We start from the raw sequence: 18,679 nt of genomic DNA on the forward strand, positions 1-18,679 counted from the left end.
AGATTGTCTTCTGGAAGCGTTTAACTCTCTCTGCTGTTTCTCTATAGTATCTATAGTGCTGTGAATACGTAAATACAGAGAAATACAGAGTAATATAGTGGGCCATTGAAACAACAGTGTGATTTCTGTGCTTTTTTTTTTTTTTTTTTTGCGTGCTTGCTCTTTGCTTGGGGTTTTTTTGGTTGTTTTTTTTTTTTTTTGGTTGGGTTTTGGTTTTTGTTTTTGTTTTTTTAATGCATAGGTTTAGTCCAAGGCTCTTCAGAGGTAAAGATCAAAAATTCTAATCTTGCTTTGCTGTGAAAGTTTGTTTTCTTTGGCTGAAGCAGTAGGATTGCTCAGCACTATTATCTTCCTGTTGTTTTCATTTTGCTAACACACAGTGATCCCAAAAAAGGATCTGAGTTATGGTAGGGTGTCTACTAATGCTTAGCAAGGGAACTCCTGCCAAGTACTACCCACCTGAAAAAAGCTTACAGAAGATGAAAAGGAAAACGGGCACATAAACAAGTGAACACAGCAGAAAGGCTGTCCAGCAAGCCACTGACACATGTGCAGTGAAAGCCACCCTCTCCTAATGCTGCTTCAGTGACCTGTGGCAGTGTAGTAGTTAAGGCACACATGTGGGGAACTGTACTAAAGGCAGGAAATGTGTCTCCTGTGGATGGGAATGGTTTCATCTGACTGGATGTGGCATTCTCCATCATAGTCTCCACTTCAAATCCTTGGCGGGTTATATTCTGAAGGCTATGTCTACATTTGACCACATGAATTACACCTTCAAGTCTTTGATTTTTTTTGAATAGACATGGTTCTTGATAGGACAATACCCTTTTCCTGACCCAGAGACGGGGCAACTGAGAGGCGTTTTAAAAACTTTCATTCCATTTTCAGTCTCATGAGAAGGGTGACACAATGCAGATGTTTGTAATTCACACCATCACAATCAGAAGCCAGCTATTTCCTAATGAAAATATACTATAAGTGTTTCTTGGCCTAGCTTTTTGCCATGCCATGTTGTAGATGCCTTAAAGTGGGTCCCACTACAATACATCTTTCATAGTTCTGTTTGTCCAAAGTATCTAGTCTTATTTGCAAGGCCATCCTTTGAAACTTGTTTCTAGCTCCATTTCTCTCTCAACAATATCTGTCCTATTCCATGGCATTTCTAAATAAGTATGTCTTGTCTCAAAGTTTGCATATGGATGCATGCTGTGTGGACCTTCTGTCAGGCCCTGAGAACTTTCTACAAATCCATTTTCCACTCTTCTTGATTATGAATGAACACTAGAACCACCAGCTGAGATGTAGGTAATGGTAGTGTGGGTTCTCCTCTGAGTGCTTTTATTGCAAAATAAGGAGAGTTACTTGCCTTCTAGGTAAGCTATGATCTTATGTAATTTAAAATACTCAAAGATGGAGAATGTTGATGAATTGTGAATTCCAAAGCCCCACGTACTGAGAACTATGTATTATATATTTATCTGTAAATAATTGAAATATCTCTTGACAGTGTGCAATTCCATATGAAACTGAATGCCTGCTTTGCCAATATTGGTATATCCTTTATATGTAACCAGAAATATTTTTTGCTGGTTTATTCATAAATACTTTTCCTGTCCAAGAAAATTTGATCTGTGAAGCAGAGGGAGCAGCAGCCTTATGCTGTTCTCCTAAATCATATGAGATGGGGGGGAGGGTAGGTTCAGTGTGCTTGTTCATGTGTGTTTCATGTCTGAAGACACACACACACACACTAAGCAGAGTAGAAGCCATTTAGTATAGTCTGGAAAACTTTTAAAGTATCTGCTTGTGCTGAGTGGAAGGTAAAACAGTGGAGGGAATGAACCCCACACAAGTGCTATGTGAAAGATTTCAAGTCAGGGCTACAATTTAATAGGAAAATTACAATAATGGCAATAGTACAGAAACGCTGGTTTAAAGGGACAAAGTCAGAACACGACCTGATACCCTGTTGGTCAGCGTGGTGGTGGCAGTCCAAATGGTGGTTGCAGTCCCATTGGATGTGGTCTTGTCAGAGCAGTGAGCCTGTGGAAAGGTCTGGTCCTGCTCTGAGGTCCGGTGCTGGTGGTAGAGAGTTCTTGTGGTTCTTGGGGATGCAGTCAAATACATAGAGTCAAATACAAAACTATGTGAAATTATTTTTGCATCATATTGACTGGACTTGGTAAATATCTGTACCATTCCTCCCTCTGAAGTAAAACTGATGCCGTGTGTGTTTCCTTCTCTATTAGCGAAGTTAATTACATGCCACAGTAAACTGATTTTCCAGAATTTTAAATTATTTATTTCTCTAATGAAGGCAATGAGATTCCATATTACATACAGAGAAAGAGATGAAATAATAAAAGAAAAACAAAGGAAGGAAAAAAACAAGCAGAAAACCACCTGCTTTGGCAGACAATTTGTGTAAACATTAGGATTGCTTTCTGGGCTTGTGATAATTGATTACATATTTTAAATTTGTGATAAATTTTTACAGAAGTACTTTGTGTACTGGCACATATATGAAGATGCAAGTTTCAGGCTTTCTAATACAGTTTTATTTGTATAGTTCTGGTGACTAGGCTTGATCCTAAAGCACCTCATGTACATCCACTTCCCCCATGATTTGCCTCTGCACGTATTAAAATTATCAGCTGCAGAATTCAGCTAACTTTGCATATGTGAAAAACTAGTCCATTTAACAGATTTTAAAGCATTCTTCATTATGTTCAAAGTACCATTAAGCTCCTATTTTTCTTGCAGAAAGCTTTCCAAAAAAAAAAAAAAAAAAAAAAAAAAAAAAAAAGCTGTGTCACTTTCCTATAACTTTATTTGTGTATTTATGTGTCTAGCTCAGAAAGAATGCTCTTATCTTTGTTGCTACTTTTACATTGCCCTGTAATGGTAAATAGAATTTCTGTAGTTCAGTCTTCGAAGGAGATGATAAGAAAAAACTGGGAACAGTTTCCTTTTTGGCCTGTTGTACCAACTTCCCTGAGAGAATACTGCTTTCAGACAGGATCTTTAGTCTGGGGTGTGTTTGTTCATCCAGCGTGGTTTTTCAGCATCTGGATCTTGTGCAGCCTCCCTTGGAAAGTTTACCAGAACTGTGTAGGAAAGACATGACTGAACTAAAAAAACTATTATAAAATACCAGTTATAAACATAAATGCAATGTAAAATAGTAGAGTTTTTTTTTGTTTTGTTTTGTTTTGTTTTTTTTTCCCAGAGCTCTTGCAACACATTATTAGGGATAATAAGTTCTATAAGCTACAGGCTGACTTCATCATGCCGCATAACAGCTGATAATGGGCTATTGACTGTCACTGCATGACTGATAACAGTTACAGCATCCCATTGTGAGATGCTCCACCCAGAGGGAGAAGCCAAGCATTCCTTACTGGATATAATTTGGGGTTTTGGGACACCAAACTCAGGCTTTTCCACTGGGTTTCCAGGAGGACTGCAGCCATTCCAACCCTGACCAAAAAGGGTATCAGGTTATATTCTGACTCTGTCAGTGGTTTTTCTTTTGTATTATTGCAGGTATTTTGTTTCCTTTTCTCACTTTTCCTAATAAACTGTATTTTTGATTTGGAGTCTCTCATTGGTTTTGTTTTCAAACCAGAACAAGACAGTAGTCAATTCTAACCACCACTGCCTGCTTTCTGTCAACTGCCAAGACTTTCAGATGCCTACGTAATGCATGTATTGAAGGAAACCAGACACCCTCTAATTCATAACTGTAGCTCTGGTTTTTCACTGATTTAGACTGTAAATCTGATGGTGCTGAAATAAGAAGTTGCCTAGTTGTATGGTCCTCACCATTTCCATCTGAGTCTAATTCTGCACGCTATCAGAGGTGCCATCCTAGCCTCATGTTTGTCATATGTTATTTTGTGTAATTTCCTTTTTAGTGGCAATTGAAATGATGCAGTTTTTCAAATCTTGATTCTCTTTAATTGAGAGCGTATTAATTTGTATAGCTGTACTGAAAAATAAGAAGTAACAGTATAAAAATGTTAATGATGTGAGAAATTTCTTGGTCTAGTTCTATGAGAAGTGTCTCTGCGTCATACAGAGTCAATGTCCAGTCTTTCAGACATTTTCTGTGGCCGTGTTTATTGTGAGTGATACTGTATACCATATTTAGGAAAAAATCCAAAAAGTTACTGAATTCTAGCAATTTCTTATATCAGTAATTTTTTTCTCTAGTAAATCAGTAATAACTCCACTTAAATTTTGCAAACTGATAAAGTGGAAGGATTATTTCTGTAGTGAATTCTCTGTTGCCAGACTAAAGGGTCAAACCAATGGTCTGATATGTATGTTGTGGCAGTGACTGATGTTAGCTGTAAGGAATGTGATGCAGTGTAAATTATGGACAGCAATTCACAAGAGACTTTCCCACGTCACAGTTGACTTGCACTTTGAAGGAAGTTTGGTTTTGACTAATGAAACTGTGACTCTGGTGATAAATCTGAAGATAAATGCCTATTCCTGTTTTAAAATGCAACTACTCAGTTCTTTACACGAGTTGGGAACTGAAAATTCCAGACTCTTGACATTTCATTTGGCAGAACAGACTATGCCTAATGCAAATGAACATCACATTAGCTGTCTGCTGAGGACTACAGGCGTGCCTAAGCTCACCACCTCATCTATGCCGTGTGCTGGAAGGACTGTCATTACCCCAGCAGAAAACAAGTTAACCTTACAGGATTTACACTAAACAACATTTACGTAGTGTGGCTATCCATTAAGCTATGCTACAATCAGCAGCGTGCAGGAGATCTTGAAAGGTCTGCCAAGAAAAAATCTCTGGCTGGGATTGTACTCCAGAAGCCTGAGGGCATGGAATGGTGTTGAGGGAAAATGCACTTGCAAATATTGAAATAAAAATGTGGTGCTCTTTATCTGAAAATTGAGAATTTTATCCTATTATTTTGCATACACAAAATGTATATTTACCTAATCAGAATTTCCGAGAGAAAAGATAAGTGGCTAGTCCAGTGTCCTTCTCTATGGATCCCTTTTCAAACAGGGAAAACAATGGCTAGGCTGGGTTTTTTGCAGGTACAACAGCAAAAGAATCCTTATTCCTTTTGGTTGTATACTAATGTGTTATTAATGACAAGGCTGACAACTTCAGGAATCTGCTTTCCTGAAACAGAAGAGTCTTGCAGAGAATGTATTTCCTTCAAGTGAACAGGCTGGGTTCATACATATCCTAGGGAAAGAGAGAGAAAATACTTGTCTTTATTTACTGAACATTTAAAAGCATCTTCTGATGCTCTTTGTTTTGGGCCACTCACTTAAAAAGCTTCTGCTGAACTCCTGTGCTCCATGAATGACATATACATTATACAGAGCCAGAAGTCCTTCCACTCAGGGTGCAGGCTACTAGCCTGATCCTGACTTCCAACACAAGTCTCCCAAATTGCTTTCCTGCTATGAGTTAGCTAGTCTTGTGCATTTTCCTTCTCTATTTCCAGGAAAAGACATGGAGAAAAAAAATCTGGAGTTACCTCCTTGTATAGTAGTAGGTAGTATAATTTCATAAGGTGTCTGCATGCAAGAAGAATGTTTGGGTGTTTTCTAATTTGTCTGTTTATGCCCAATTAGCTTAATGGTGGCATCACAATGCCTAAAACTACAAAATAATTTTCAAATTGCACTCGGAAGTCAGACAAACGAACAAAATTATTAAATGACATTTGAATACCTTGAATTTTCCAGAAGGATATTATGGCATAATCTTAAATATTTTATAGTATGGAAATAATTTTGCTATTGACATTGAATTATTATAAGCTTGCATTCACATCAATGGAGCACATTTGGCCATAATGGTTTTTTTTCCTCAGGAAGAGTCTTGATGATTCTGTGGATCTAGCCATGTGATAGGACTGAAATAGATCAGGGACATAGGAAGAATGCATCACATGTGGGCAGCATTTTGGCCGGTAAGCAGCCTATTTTGATCACAATCACATCTAGGCAAGGTTATAGCAAACTTTGTCAAATTACATCCCTGGTTCCAATAGTGTTTCCTTCACCTGTGCTTTCCTGGTGTTCATTTATAGATCTCCTATCAGCAAAGTCAATACTGAATTATGCTATTCACAGGATGGAAACAAATTTACTTGTTCTTCTTTTACCTTTGAAATGGCAAAATTGGAATGGCTGCTGTCAAGAAAGAATAAGCACTGGATAGCAGGATTAAGAGATGAGAAATTATCCAGAGAAATTTCTGGATGAGAGGAGAGTAATTTCAGATTGGTGCCATCTGCAGGAAGCACTAGGGTTATATCAGACTAGATTGACTGAGTCCATATCATCATGCAAAATTAGCCAGTCTGCTACCTCTGCCCATTTAACCATAACAAATGGTGATTTATGCTGTCTGTGCAGTCACTAACTTGAAAAGGTAGAATTCAAGAGATGTTACATTGAAAAGAAGTACTTTTTCCGATGGACATCAAAATTGCAACGACTAAGTCTCATAACTGGATCCAGGGATGGTGATATCTTTTTACTTTTATGGTTCCTCCCTCTTTCTTTTTTTCCCTTTTTCCCTTTTTCCCTTTTTCCCTTTTTCCCTTTTTCCCTTTTTCCCTTTTTCCCTTTTTCCCTTTTTCCCTTTTTCCCTTTTTCCCTTTTTCCCTTTTTCCCTTTTTCCCTTTTTCCCTTTTTCCCTTTTTCCCTTTTTCCCTTTTTCCCTTTTCCCCTTTTCCCCTTTTTCCCTTTTCCCCTTTTCCCCTTCCCCTTTCCCTTCTTTTTCTCCCTTCCCTGAACTTCTTCCTCATTTTCTTAAGTGTTATTTTTATGCTTTTATATTGATTTGTTACTGTAGGTAATAACCAAAACAGTTACATATTTGCTTTCATCTGCAACCAAATTGCTCTACAATAAAACATTTACATATATGTAAAACACAGGTAATTCTGTGGTTTTCACTCTAATCTGCCCCAAGGGATCTATTAACAAGAACCTAAGTTAATGACTTACCTTAAAGGGCAGGTCATAACATGTTCCATCTCCCATATCTCTAATTTTTCCTATTGTGCTCTGCTTTAATGATCTTTCTATGGTTGTCTTTTGTCCTCCTGTGGAAATACACTTCTACTAACTGGCATTGTTTGTTTTTTAAAGAAACATTTAGTTTTTTCCAGTTAAGAGATAAATTCCCTGTTTTCAGTTCAGGGGAAGTTTATCTGAGTTAAAACAAAATATTTGTAATTTTCTCAAAAATATTTGCTAAGAAAATAAACTAAAACATGCTGTATGGCATTGCTTAGGATTAATATGACTATGAAATATTTTTATTTTATATGCAATATTTCACATACATTATATGTAATGTGTAATGTTATATACACATTTTCCACCATGTTTACATATGTTTTCCACCAGCTTTTGCCATGGTATCCTTTGATTTATATACCTTTAAAAAAATCTTTGATGATTGAAATGTGAACGCATTCTGTATTTACAGGTGTATTTTTAATAAAAAGAAGAAAACTAGAAATTAAATGTTTTTTTAATGCCAAATGCTGCTGACTCCCCCTGGAGTGAGTGTAAGATTTGACCTCAATGGCTAACATTTGATACATGTCTTGCTTTGATGAAATAAAGATTTAAAATATGATTTCCTCACTGCTGTAGTTATCTCCTTGTTCTTGCTTTCTCAGCTTATTTCAATTACAGACTTCTGTTTCCATCAATATATCTGTCTATCTTTCTGGGAGTAAAGCACAAATGTTCTAACAAGAGTCGCAAGCACTTCACCACTTAGAAGTTTTATTTTGGCTTAATGGACAGTAGTGGGTCTGGACAAACATATTTTTAACTGTTAAAAAGACCTATGGTTTTTTTACTATATAGTGCAAAAGTATAATATGCCCATGAGGGAAGCCATCTTAATTGGATTATAATCTATGTATAATGTAGAAAAACACCAATTATTTGGAATGTTATAGACAAAACTCCATGCAAAGTCTGTGTCTTGCAATACTTATGACTTCTCTGTAGATATTATACATAAAAGGCTGGACACCGTATGATATTTTGTAAATAGTATTTTTCTTTTCAGAAAAAATATATTTAAGTACTATTTGCAATAATCAATGTGGATAAAACTGCTTGAAGGGATGGGAAGAGAGTGCAGTGACTTCCTAGGCAGTTTGGTGTCTAATGTACTGTAACCTAATCACATAAAAATACTGCTTTAGACAGTCTTAATTCCTTCCATCAATAAGAAAAAGCAGCAGCTACTCCTAAGTGTTTGGTTTAATACAGATGGAGAATGTAAGCCCTTGTGTTCATCACAGCACATCACAGAGAAGTGATGGTTTCTTATTTCCCCAGGAGTCCCAGCTGAAAGCTCTGAAGGAGACTGTGCAGCTTTGCCTGTGCTCCGTTCTGCGCAGTCAGCCTCCCGCAGCGAGTCTGATCTCCTCCAAACCAGCTGAGAAGCTGCCTTCCTCCAATGCAAAGGGCTCCCAAGCCCCATCCCAAGGCACAAGCACCAAGGTATGATTTCACTCTTGGGTGGGGTTTTTTTTAACATCTTTGAAAGTTTGTCTTGTAAGAGCATCAAACTGAAACTAAGGAGGATTTCAAATCCGTTGGAAGATTATGACAAATTTTGAGGATAATTCTAAGACTGTTTCCGTTGTCAATAAATAGTTTTTTTTTTATCTGGGAAGCAGCTACATTTTACTGAATAACAAAATTCTGTCACTTGGTAAATGGATTGATAGTGTCTGCAGGACAAATCTACAATGCAGATGGATTTGCATTTAAAATAAATGAGGGTGCTAATTCGTAGGATCATTTACCTGTCAGGCACTGAAAGTGAATTTGTGGTAATACAGCACTAAACAGTTATATGAGGTTTGCATATCACGGTTTCTCTCAGTGGAAAAAAAAATTATATAAAAATCATAAAATCATCTGGGACACCCAAATCAAAATTGCCAAAATGGATCGATGAACTTGACAGTAGGGAATAGGGAATATTCCAGTTTTGCAAGATGCGAAGGACAGTTTCAGGGAAACCTGAGGAAAAAAAGAAAGATAAAAACTGGTTTGAGTCAGGAAATTCAAATATTGTAATACAGTTAAGATTCATGTTGATTAACAACTGTCCTAGTAATTTTCATTTCCCGTGTTGCATTTTGCTCCTGAATTCAACTGATTGAATAGATAGAACTAGAAGAAATCTATAATTTCAGTGAAAAGGAAGTTATACAGAGAAATGACTGAAGGACACTTCAATGTCCTCTTTTCATTACAAAACTGAAATAAAAATAGGAATTGCTAACTCATAGCCAATTTGCAGTTTGTATATGGCAGTTGTTGGTATTTACTGTTAGTGCACAGGCTGAAGCCAAAAATTAGTAATCTTTCTATATGTAATTAAAATACAATTTCAGAAAGCAGGATGCAATTATTAAACTGAATATCACATCGCTACTCTTAAAATTATGATTGTCAGTTTATTAATAACTGTTTTGCAGGAAAGACCATGATTCCCAAAAATTGTTACCTCTGGGAAAAAAAAGTACTGTATTTATGATTAGCAGCAGATGGGTATGATAGTGCTCATTTAGATTAAGCTCCCTGGATCCATGTTCTGAAGGATGGCAGACTTTCCTTTTGTAGGTTTGCAAGCTGAGCAGCTCTCTGAGATCTCAGGAGCATATTGTTCCTAGTTAATGTGGCTGTAGAATTGTTTAGCTTGCTCTTATTGTCCTTTTCTTCAGGTTGGAAGTGTTCATGCCTCTGTCATGAGAGGAGTACTGAAGGATAAGGGCCAGCTAGACAGCATGTCTCTGTTTAAGATTGGTCCAGGGTCAGAGCCTTTGGAGAATTTGGGGTCTCCTTCATGTTACATAGGGACATGAGAATACAGATAGAGATTAGAATTAGGTTTTTGATATTTGACTGAAATACAGAGTACTCTTCCTTCTTTTTTTTTCAGTTATCTGAATACAGTCAAGGGAAATGGAAAAAAGTACCTGGTATCTCTTTTTCAGTCTGTAACACCCCCTCCCAGCACACACACACCACACAAAATATCTTTTTCCTTCAAGTTTTAGTGGCACAATCTTTATCTTCAGTTCATTAACTATTTGACATTGTTCCTCTTTGTTGCAGAGTGTACGTAGCTGGAATGGCCCATTACCTCAGGGTTCAACTGGGCATTGCTGGGCGGGAGTTGAAATCACTGCGGGGTGGGATATTGATGGTGGGGTGGGCTTAGAGACCCTGGGGCATGAGCTGAAGTGCTGCAGAGCTGGAGCCGAAGCCAAGATCACCCCTGTGATGCTGGAGAAACGCAGAGCAGGAGCTGGAAGAAGAGATCTGGCAGTGAAATAAAGCTTGTGGTTCAAGAGCTGAAATCACTGGGGCTGGGAAAGGGGATTTGTAGGGCGGGTGCTGTAATCACTGCTGGGCTGGCAAAGGGACTGCACACACCATAGGAACCGAAGGGCTGGCACTGGGACTGTGGGGTTCTTGCGGCGACATCCCTTTACGCCTCTGACATGGATGCTGAGGCTGGGCTTGTGACTGAAACTAGAACAGGATGTATGGTATGTGTATGTATTTTAATCGTGTAACCAGAGGGATTAAGAAAAGCCAACACCCGTAGCAGGTTTTTGTTGGATCTGTGTCTGTGAGAAGTGGGTGTGTGCTGGAGAAGGAGAGCCGCTGTTGGAGAGTTGCAACTGTGACAGGTGTGAGCTGTGAGGATGCGGAGGGCTCAGAACAGCCGCAGGTGTGAGCTGTGAGGATGAGGAGGGCTCAGAGCAGCCCCAGGTGCGAGCTGTGAGGATGAGGAGGAGGGGGCGGCTCCTGCCGGGGGGGAGGTTGTTTTAGGGCGAGGGTTTGCCGCCGCTGGCTTTTGCACAGAGCTGCTGGAGAAGAGGAGTTTATGGGGGGCTCCCGGGGCTGTTCCATGGAAGGACGGTGAGCGCTTCGGACAGGGTCCGGGGGATCACCTGGATACGCACCTGGGGACGTGGAGCATTGCTCGAAGGAGGAGCCGAGGGACAAACCTTTGTGCCGAGAAGCAGCGGCCAAATAGGTGAGCCGGTGCGCCTTTGTAGTGGGGACTTTTCTCCTTTCCCTTTTGAATTTCGTCCTCCTGAAGTTGAAATGAGGGGGCTGCCCTGTTGTCCCTCCTTTTAAGGGGTTTGGATTGAGGTAAAATTCTGCCTTTTGCCATCATTTGAGACAAGCCCCTTCTTTTCTATTTCTAGGGGATGCGATGGAAGGGGAGCCCACATTTCTTTGCCCTTGTTGCAGTGGGGTGAGCGCCCGAGCGTGGCGTCAGTTTCGGGGCTTCAAAGGAAGGGAGGCGCAGCTGTGGCAGCGCTGGCAGGGTGGGCATGGGGCTGTGCCGCTGCATTTGGGGCGCTTCTGCCCCTGGGCCGGCAGCGAAGGGTCCGGCGCGGGAGCCCCGCTGGCAGTGGCTGGGGATGGCCGAGGCGGGAGGGGAGTTTGGCGCGGCGGGGCTGCCGCGGGACTGCCGGAGCCGCGCCGGTGCGAGCCGTGCGGAGCCGAGGGGAGCTTTGGCCGGGCCGGCAGGCGGCGCGGGCGCTGCGCCGGTGCCGTCCGCTCCGTCCGCTCCGGGCGCGGGGCTCGGGCGCCGCCGGGGCCCCCCGGGCCCGGTGCCGGCCCCGCCGGGCCGGGGGGAGCGGGCGGGGGTCTCCCGGCGCGGCGCCGCCTGTGCCTGCCCGAGGAGCCGCTTTCCTGCCGGGAGCGCGGCTTCTCATTTTCCAGCCTTCCTGCCTGGGGTGGCTGTGAGGTGGTTCTGGGGAACTTATTGGATCGTTTTCTGTTGTCCGGAGTTGGTGTAGGAGAAGGGCCGTGGGGCACTTTTTGGTTGTTACGGTTCTCGCTTCAGGCGCTGATGACGAGGGTTTTTTTGGCTTGAGTGTTGTTGTTGGATTTCTTTTTGATCGTTTCTTATGTTTTTAAAGGATGTGTTTTTAAAGGCTTACAATGTTTTTTCTGGGTCGTAGCATGAAGTAGAGGGTAGGTTTTTAATTCGGTTGTGGAGGCTTTTATTGGCGTGAGTGCGTAGTGTTTGTTTTGGTGGCTTGAGGTAGTGTCCTGTACTTAATTAGTTAGGTTTTTTTTTTTTTTATATTGATGATTGTATTCTTGTTTATTATATTATAAGGGTTTTATTCATTTGGCTTATTTGATTGCCGTGTGTGTTTTATTGTTGCAGGGAATTTGGGAGTTATTGTTTATGGTTACATTTCTCTTTTGGCGACCTGCTTATTTCTCAGTGGTATTTGTGTTTTGATGGTTTGAGGCACTATGGGTTTATTGAGTAAGGAATAATTATTTTGTTGTTGTTGATGTGTTTGGTTTTTTTGGTATTTTGATGTATTTGGTTGTTGTTTTTTATTAGTTTTACTTTTGGGAACGTGGGTATTTCTATGGTGGATCTTTTTAGGTAGTTATTTTATTTCGGTGGTGAATCTTTTCTTTCTTCGTGGTTCCGATATTGTTACATCGGTAATTATTTGGTGGGGTTTTTTAATTCATTTTATAGAGTATTGGGTTCTCTTTATGAGTTAGTGTCGTGGTAGAGTTTTGGTTGGTTTTTTTTTTTTTTTAAGAAACGTTCGGGGTCTGTTGTGTTGTTTGGAGTATAGTAAGTTAGTTGGCGTTTCTTTTTTTTGTTTGTTTGTTTTGTTTTAGTGGTTTTTGTCATCTGCTCTGTGGGTTTCTATAGGTCTTTTTTAAAATGTTTGTTTCATTTTTGTGATGTGATAAGAACTGCTAGTGAAAGGAGTGTAGTGCGGGTTTTTTTGCTGGTAGTTGATTGGCTGGTGGAGCCTTTCTGAATTTTTTGGACGGTATTGTTGGGAATTCGATGCTGTTTGTTTTGGCATTTTATTATTAGGAATTGGATTTTTACTGCAAAGTTTTAACTATAGATCTAATGAAACAAAACAAATGCATAAATATGAAAATGGGAACAAAAACTTAAATTTTAAATATAAACAGAAAATATATAAATAAAACATGTAACATGAATAATGTTATCTATTACTATTAGATATAATATTGTTTGCTATAGAGTATTTTATATCTTTATATAAATACATATAAATATAGATTATAAATATTAACAAAATATCCATCAAGAGATGTATAATTAATACATGTGGGTATATAAATATAACAAAATAATAGGAATCAATATAGTTCATAATGTATATTTTACTGTATATGTCTTCTTATAGCACATTATATGTCATAAATATTATGTATCTAAATAGAGTACATCAATATATTGTGATATAATAGACAAAAACTTGTAAAAATAAAAAATAGAAATATAGAAGTTTTAAAATATAGTATAAAATAAAGGGGATTCTTATTTTCTAGTTGTTAGTAGGTAGGGGTTTTATTAAAAAAATTATGCTGTACAAAGCAGTTAAAAGTAAGTTGTACCATATCGAAATACTTGTGATGCAAAAAGCTGATCTCTGAATGTGAAAGTCAATATTATTTTCTCCTCTATAAAATCGGACGACCGTGGGGGAGAAGGAGGGCGAGCAGAGCGGGCCCGCAACAGGCGGAGGGCGGGCAGGGGGACGCGGGTACTTCACTATTTTGGCCAGGGTGCTGATCTCGGCCAGTCGGGGCAGGACAAGTCCCCGCAGAAGCGGGAAACGCTGCGGGGGAAGAGGCGTCGAGAGCCCGCAGCGGGCTCTGCGCGCCCTCCCTATTCCCCACCACCGAGCCGCCTCCGCGCCGCGTCGCCGCCGCTCCCCGATCCGAGCTGCTATCGCAGAGTCCGCCTTTGCCGCCCGGAACCATTGCCGGGCTGCGCCCCTCCCCTGCCCCGAGTGCCGACGGGCGGCTGCAGTACGGGCTCTGCGGGGCCCTTTTCGCCGGGAGCCGGGCACGAGCAAGGGCCGGAGAAAGGGCCAGGGGGTCTCCGAGCGGGACCCGGGACACCCGCGGGCCCTTCGAGCAGCGCGGGCTCCGCCCCACGCTGCCACGGGCCGCGGCCGCGCAGCTCCCGAGCCCCGCCAATCCCGGCCCGCCTTTCCTCGCCCTGTCCAATCACAGCCGCCCTTTCAAACCGGGCGCGGTTCCTGCCATTTCAGCCCGCTCAGTCGCGGCCCGACTCCTCAGCCTGGCCCCGCTCCCCCGTGCGCCAGAGGCGCCGCTCCCGCCGCCGCTTTGGGAGCCGGCGGAGCCCTATCATCCCTGCTGCCGCAGCCTCGGCAGGCGCTGGGGCCGGGAAGGGCGGGCGGGAACTTCCCGTTCAGGCGCCGGCCGGGATTTCTCCCAGGGAAACGGGCTGACGGCGGGGAGCGGGCGGACCCGGCCCCTGCAATGGCGGCGGCAGGAGCGGCACGTGAGGGGAGCGCGGGGTGGTCGCGAGCCGAGCGCAGCGGGAATGGGCGGGCTCGGATTGGTGGGGCCGGCGCTGCCTCGGGTTGGGATTGGCTGGCGGGGCCGGCGCTGAGGTATAAGTAGCGTGCGTCGGGCTGGCGGCGGCGTCAGTTCGGCGGCGGGGCTGGAGGCGAGGGGAGCTGCGGATGCGCGTTCTGGGGAGCGCTGCTGCGCCGGGACGGGCCCCCCGCGGCTGCCGATCCGAGGAGCGCTGGTGAGCACGGACGCGACTCCCGCGTCTGCCTGCGCCGGGGGCCGGCGGTGTCCAGTTGTTTGCGCCGCGCCCTGCCCGGCTCGGGCGGCCAGAGGCTCGTGCGGGGCAGGGAGTGGCGAAGGGGGTCCGGCTGCTGTCACTGGGCAGTAGCCGTTTCACGGTTTCTGGATTTAAAGTAACGTTGAGAATACTGGGAATAAAGCTGGTTGTTTGCTTTCTTATTATTTGATTTTGCTTTTACTCAATTTTTTCTGTATTGCATTATTTCATTGTTCTGTTTGTTTTATTAAACTTAATTTGTTTGGTTTCGTTTTTTTTTATCTGACGTTAATTTAGTAAGGGTTGTGGGGCTGGAGTTGAATCACGGGTTGTGAGGTCACCGGGGAGACATAAAGGCCCAGGGTGTGGAATAAGGACTTTGGCACGAGTCGGGCCCAAAACAATGTGGAGCAGTGGAAATGCTGGGGCTGGAGTTGGATAAATGCCTTGGGAGAGAGGCATGGAGCTGCAGTGCAGGGCCTGCAGGAGATGCCTGGGGGTTCCCAGCCCCTGCCCCTTGGTACCAAGCAGAGGCTGAGGGTGTGGGGGCTCGGAGGGTTCCAGGGCCCATGCATCAGCCCAAGGGCACCTTTTGGGAGGTGGGAGCAGGGGCCCGGTGGCTATTCCCAGCCCCTGGGGCTGCCTGGGAGAGGTGAGGGGGCCTTTGGGGAGGTGCTGGGCTGAGACCCAGGGGGCGGGGGAAGGTAGATGTTTGGCTTCAGGCCTCAAGGGTCCCCAAAGTTGGGATCCCATTAGAGTGGGTGGGATAGCTGCAAGAGACATTGAAATTATGACAGTAACTGATTTGTGCTCTTATCAACAGCGCCAAGCTGCAGTGAGAAGCAGGAGCAGCTTTTAGCTGCAGGCAGTAGGAAGCTGAGGAGCTGGAGCTGAGGAAGCAGAGCCGGAGGAGACAGAAATGTGGTAGGGTTTGGGGTAAAACCCCTGTGGAGCTGGGATAGGGAATATGGAGCTGGGATGGGAATTGCATGGCTGGAGCTGAAATTGCTTCAAGGGCTCCGATAGAGACTGTAGAGCTGTTACTGCAGGAGGGATTGTTAGGTTGGGGCAGGAATACGGGCTCAAGTGCTGAACTGAAACCACACAGAGCTAGAGCTAAAACAAAGATCCTGCCCTGAGAGCCAGATGCAGTGTTATGTAGCACTGCTGGGAAGGAGTTGAGGAGGAAGTGAAACAGAAGAGCTGGCAGTGAAATAAAGCTTGTGAGTCAAGAGCTGAGATCCCTGGGGCTGGGAAAGGGGATTTGGAGGGCTGGTGCTGTAACCAGTGTTCAAAGGGATACTCACTGCAGATCTGGAGAGTGACCATAGAATGGGTAAAAAAATGAGGGGCTTGAACTGGACACTACTACAATGGGATGAAAAAGGTATTTCTACATGGGGAGGTGAAGCTTAAAAACTGGAGCCAAAGGCAAGAACCTGTTTTCTTGCCTGGGAGAAAGTTCACTGGGCAGACCTGGAGCAAGGTGCCACTGGAGCTGGAAGAAGAGAGCTGGCAGTAAAATAAAGCTTGTGGGTCAAGAGCTGAGATCACTGGGGCTGGGAAAGGGGATTTGTAGGGCAGGTGCTGTAATCACTGCAGTGGTGGGAAAGGGACTGCACACACCATAGGAACCGAAGGGCTGGCACAGGGACTGTGGGGTTCTTCAGCGACATCCCTTTATGCCTCTGACATGGATGCTGGGGCTGGGCTTGTGACTGAAATTAGAACAGGATGTGTAGTGCAGGGATGGGTGCTCTGACACTGCGCCTGAAAAACTCGGCAACTCTCTGATATGCTCTCGGTCTGCAACGGCATCTGTGGGGCTCGGGGCAAGTGGACTGTGAGGCTGGGATTGTGACTGAAAATGGAAAAAGAACTCTATTGCTGAGAACAGGGTTGTGGGCTTTGAACTGAAATGATACAGGTGCACACATAGTGGCTGGGCGTTGCTGGGTGGGAGCTGAAATCACTGCGGGGCTGGGATATGGATGGTGGGATGGGCTTAGAGACCCTGGGGCATGAGCTGAAGTGCTGCAGAGCTGGAGCCAAGGCCAAGATGCTGCCCTCTGATGATAGAGCTGAAGAAGAGAGCTGGCAGTGAAATAAAGCTTGTGGTTCAAGAGCTGAAATCACCGGGGCTGGGAAAGGGGATTTGTAGGGCGGGTGCTGTAATCACTGCAGTGCTGGCAAAGGGACTGCACACACCATAGGAACCGAAGGGCTGGCACTGGGACTGTGGGGTTCTTGCGGCGACATCCCTTTACGCCTCTGACATGGATGCTGGGTCTGGGCTTGTGACTGAAACTAGAAGAGGATGTGTGGGATATATGTGTTTTGATCATGTAACCAGATGGATTAAGAAAATCCAGCATCCATAGCAGATTTCTGTTTGATCTGTGTCTGTTTGCTGGAGAGGGAGGCCGGCAACAGCGGCAGGTGTGAACTGTGAGGATGAGGAGGTCTCAGAGCAGCCCCAGGTGTGAGCTGTGAGGATGATGAGGAGGGGGGCAGCTCTTCAGGCGGCTGATTTAGGGGGTTTTGCTCACATTGCTTTTGGACGGAGTTGCTGGAGGAGAGGAGTTTATGGGGGGCTCCTGGGGCTGTCTCATGGAAGGACGGTGACCGCTTCAGACAGGGTCTGGGGGATCACTTAGATACGTGGAGCATTGCTGAAAGGAGGTGCCGAGGGACAAACCTTTGTGCCGAGAAGCAGCGGCCAAATAGGTGAGCTGGTGCCCCTTTGTAGTGGGGACTTCTTTCCCTTTTGAATTTGGTCTTGCCAGTCACTCCCTGGTGCTCCCAGGAGGAAAAAAAAAAAAAAAAAAAAAAAAAATTGAGGGCATTGTGGACAAAAATTCATAATGAAGAAAGCAACTCCTCTTCCATTATTGTCCATGATTGAACTGGCAGGGGTCTCCCTTCCCTTGTTTTAAGGGTATTGACTGAAGAAAATCTTTTTTTTTTTCCAGGGTGTTAGGGATGTTGCAGGGGAGACAGGGAATCCCTGTGTTCTCTTTTAAATGGAATGGGAAAAATATTGTTGTCGTATGATGGTTTTGACTTCAGGGTAGCCCCCACCTTTTCATCATCCTGAGGTTCAAATGGAGGGGGCTGTCTTCTTGTCCCTCCTTTTAAAGGGTTTGGATTGAGGTAGAAATCCCCCTTTGCCATCATTTAAGGAAGGCCCTTTTCTTTTCTGTTCTTCTAGGGGATGCATTTGAAGGGGAGCCCACATTTCTTTGCCCTTGTTGAAGTCAGGTGAGCGCCTGAGCGTGGCGTCAATTTCGGGGCTTCAAAGGAAGGGAGGCGCAGCTGTGGCAGCGCTGGCAGGGTGGGCATGGGGCTGTGCCGCTGCCTTTGGGGCGCTTCTTCTGCCCCTGGCCCGGCAGCGAAGGGTCCGGCGCGGGAGCCCCGCTGGCAGTGGCTGGGGATGGCCGAGGCGGGAGGGGAGTTTGGCACGGCGGGGCTGCCGCGGGACTGCCGGAGCCGCGCCGGTGCGAGCCGTGCGGAGCCGAGGGGAGCTTTGGCCGGGCCGGCGGGCGGGGCAGGCGGCGCGGGCGCTGCGCCGGTGCCGGCCGGTGCCGCCGCTCCGTCCGCTCCGGGCGCGGGGCTCGGGCGCCGCCGGGGCCCCCCGGGCCCGGTGCCGGCCCCGCCGGGCCGGGGGGAGCGGGCGGGGGTCTCCCGGCGCGGCGCCGCCTGTGCCTGCCCGAGGAGCCGCTTTCCTGCCGGGAGCCGCGCTCCGCTGGGAGCGCGGGTTTTCATTTTCCAGAGTTCCTTGCTGTGGTGGTTTTGAGGAACTTAGGGGATCGTTTTCTTTTGTTCGTAGTTGGTGTATGAGAAAGGTCCTGGTGTACCTGTTGTTGTTATGGTTCTTGGTTCATGTGCTGATGACAAGGGGTTTTTTGGATTGAGTTTGTTGTTGGATTTTTTTTTTTTGTGGGATATGTTGGGTTTTTTATTTGTTTTTATATTATTAAAATA

The 18,679-nt window shown here is 44.6% G+C and overlaps 1 protein-coding gene across 9 annotated transcripts in view; it reads left to right on the top strand.

Annotated features, from left to right (window-relative positions):
* Window positions 1-13,540, top strand: part of LRP6 (LDL receptor related protein 6) — a 244,183-nt gene extending 230,643 nt beyond the window's left edge. For all 9 annotated transcript variants that reach the window (XR_012053784.1, XR_012053786.1, XR_012053785.1 and 6 more), the window contains 3 exons: window positions 5,871-5,969; window positions 8,374-8,538; window positions 10,168-13,540. The gene's annotated coding sequence lies outside the window, so the exon portion shown is untranslated. The remainder of the gene's footprint in view (window positions 1-5,870; window positions 5,970-8,373; window positions 8,539-10,167) is intronic.
* Window positions 13,541-18,679: the final 5,139 nt, after the last annotated feature.

This window comes from Taeniopygia guttata, chromosome 1A (genome assembly GCF_048771995.1).
Source record: "Taeniopygia guttata chromosome 1A, bTaeGut7.mat, whole genome shotgun sequence".
Classification (NCBI taxonomy): Eukaryota; Metazoa; Chordata; class Aves; order Passeriformes; family Estrildidae; genus Taeniopygia; species Taeniopygia guttata.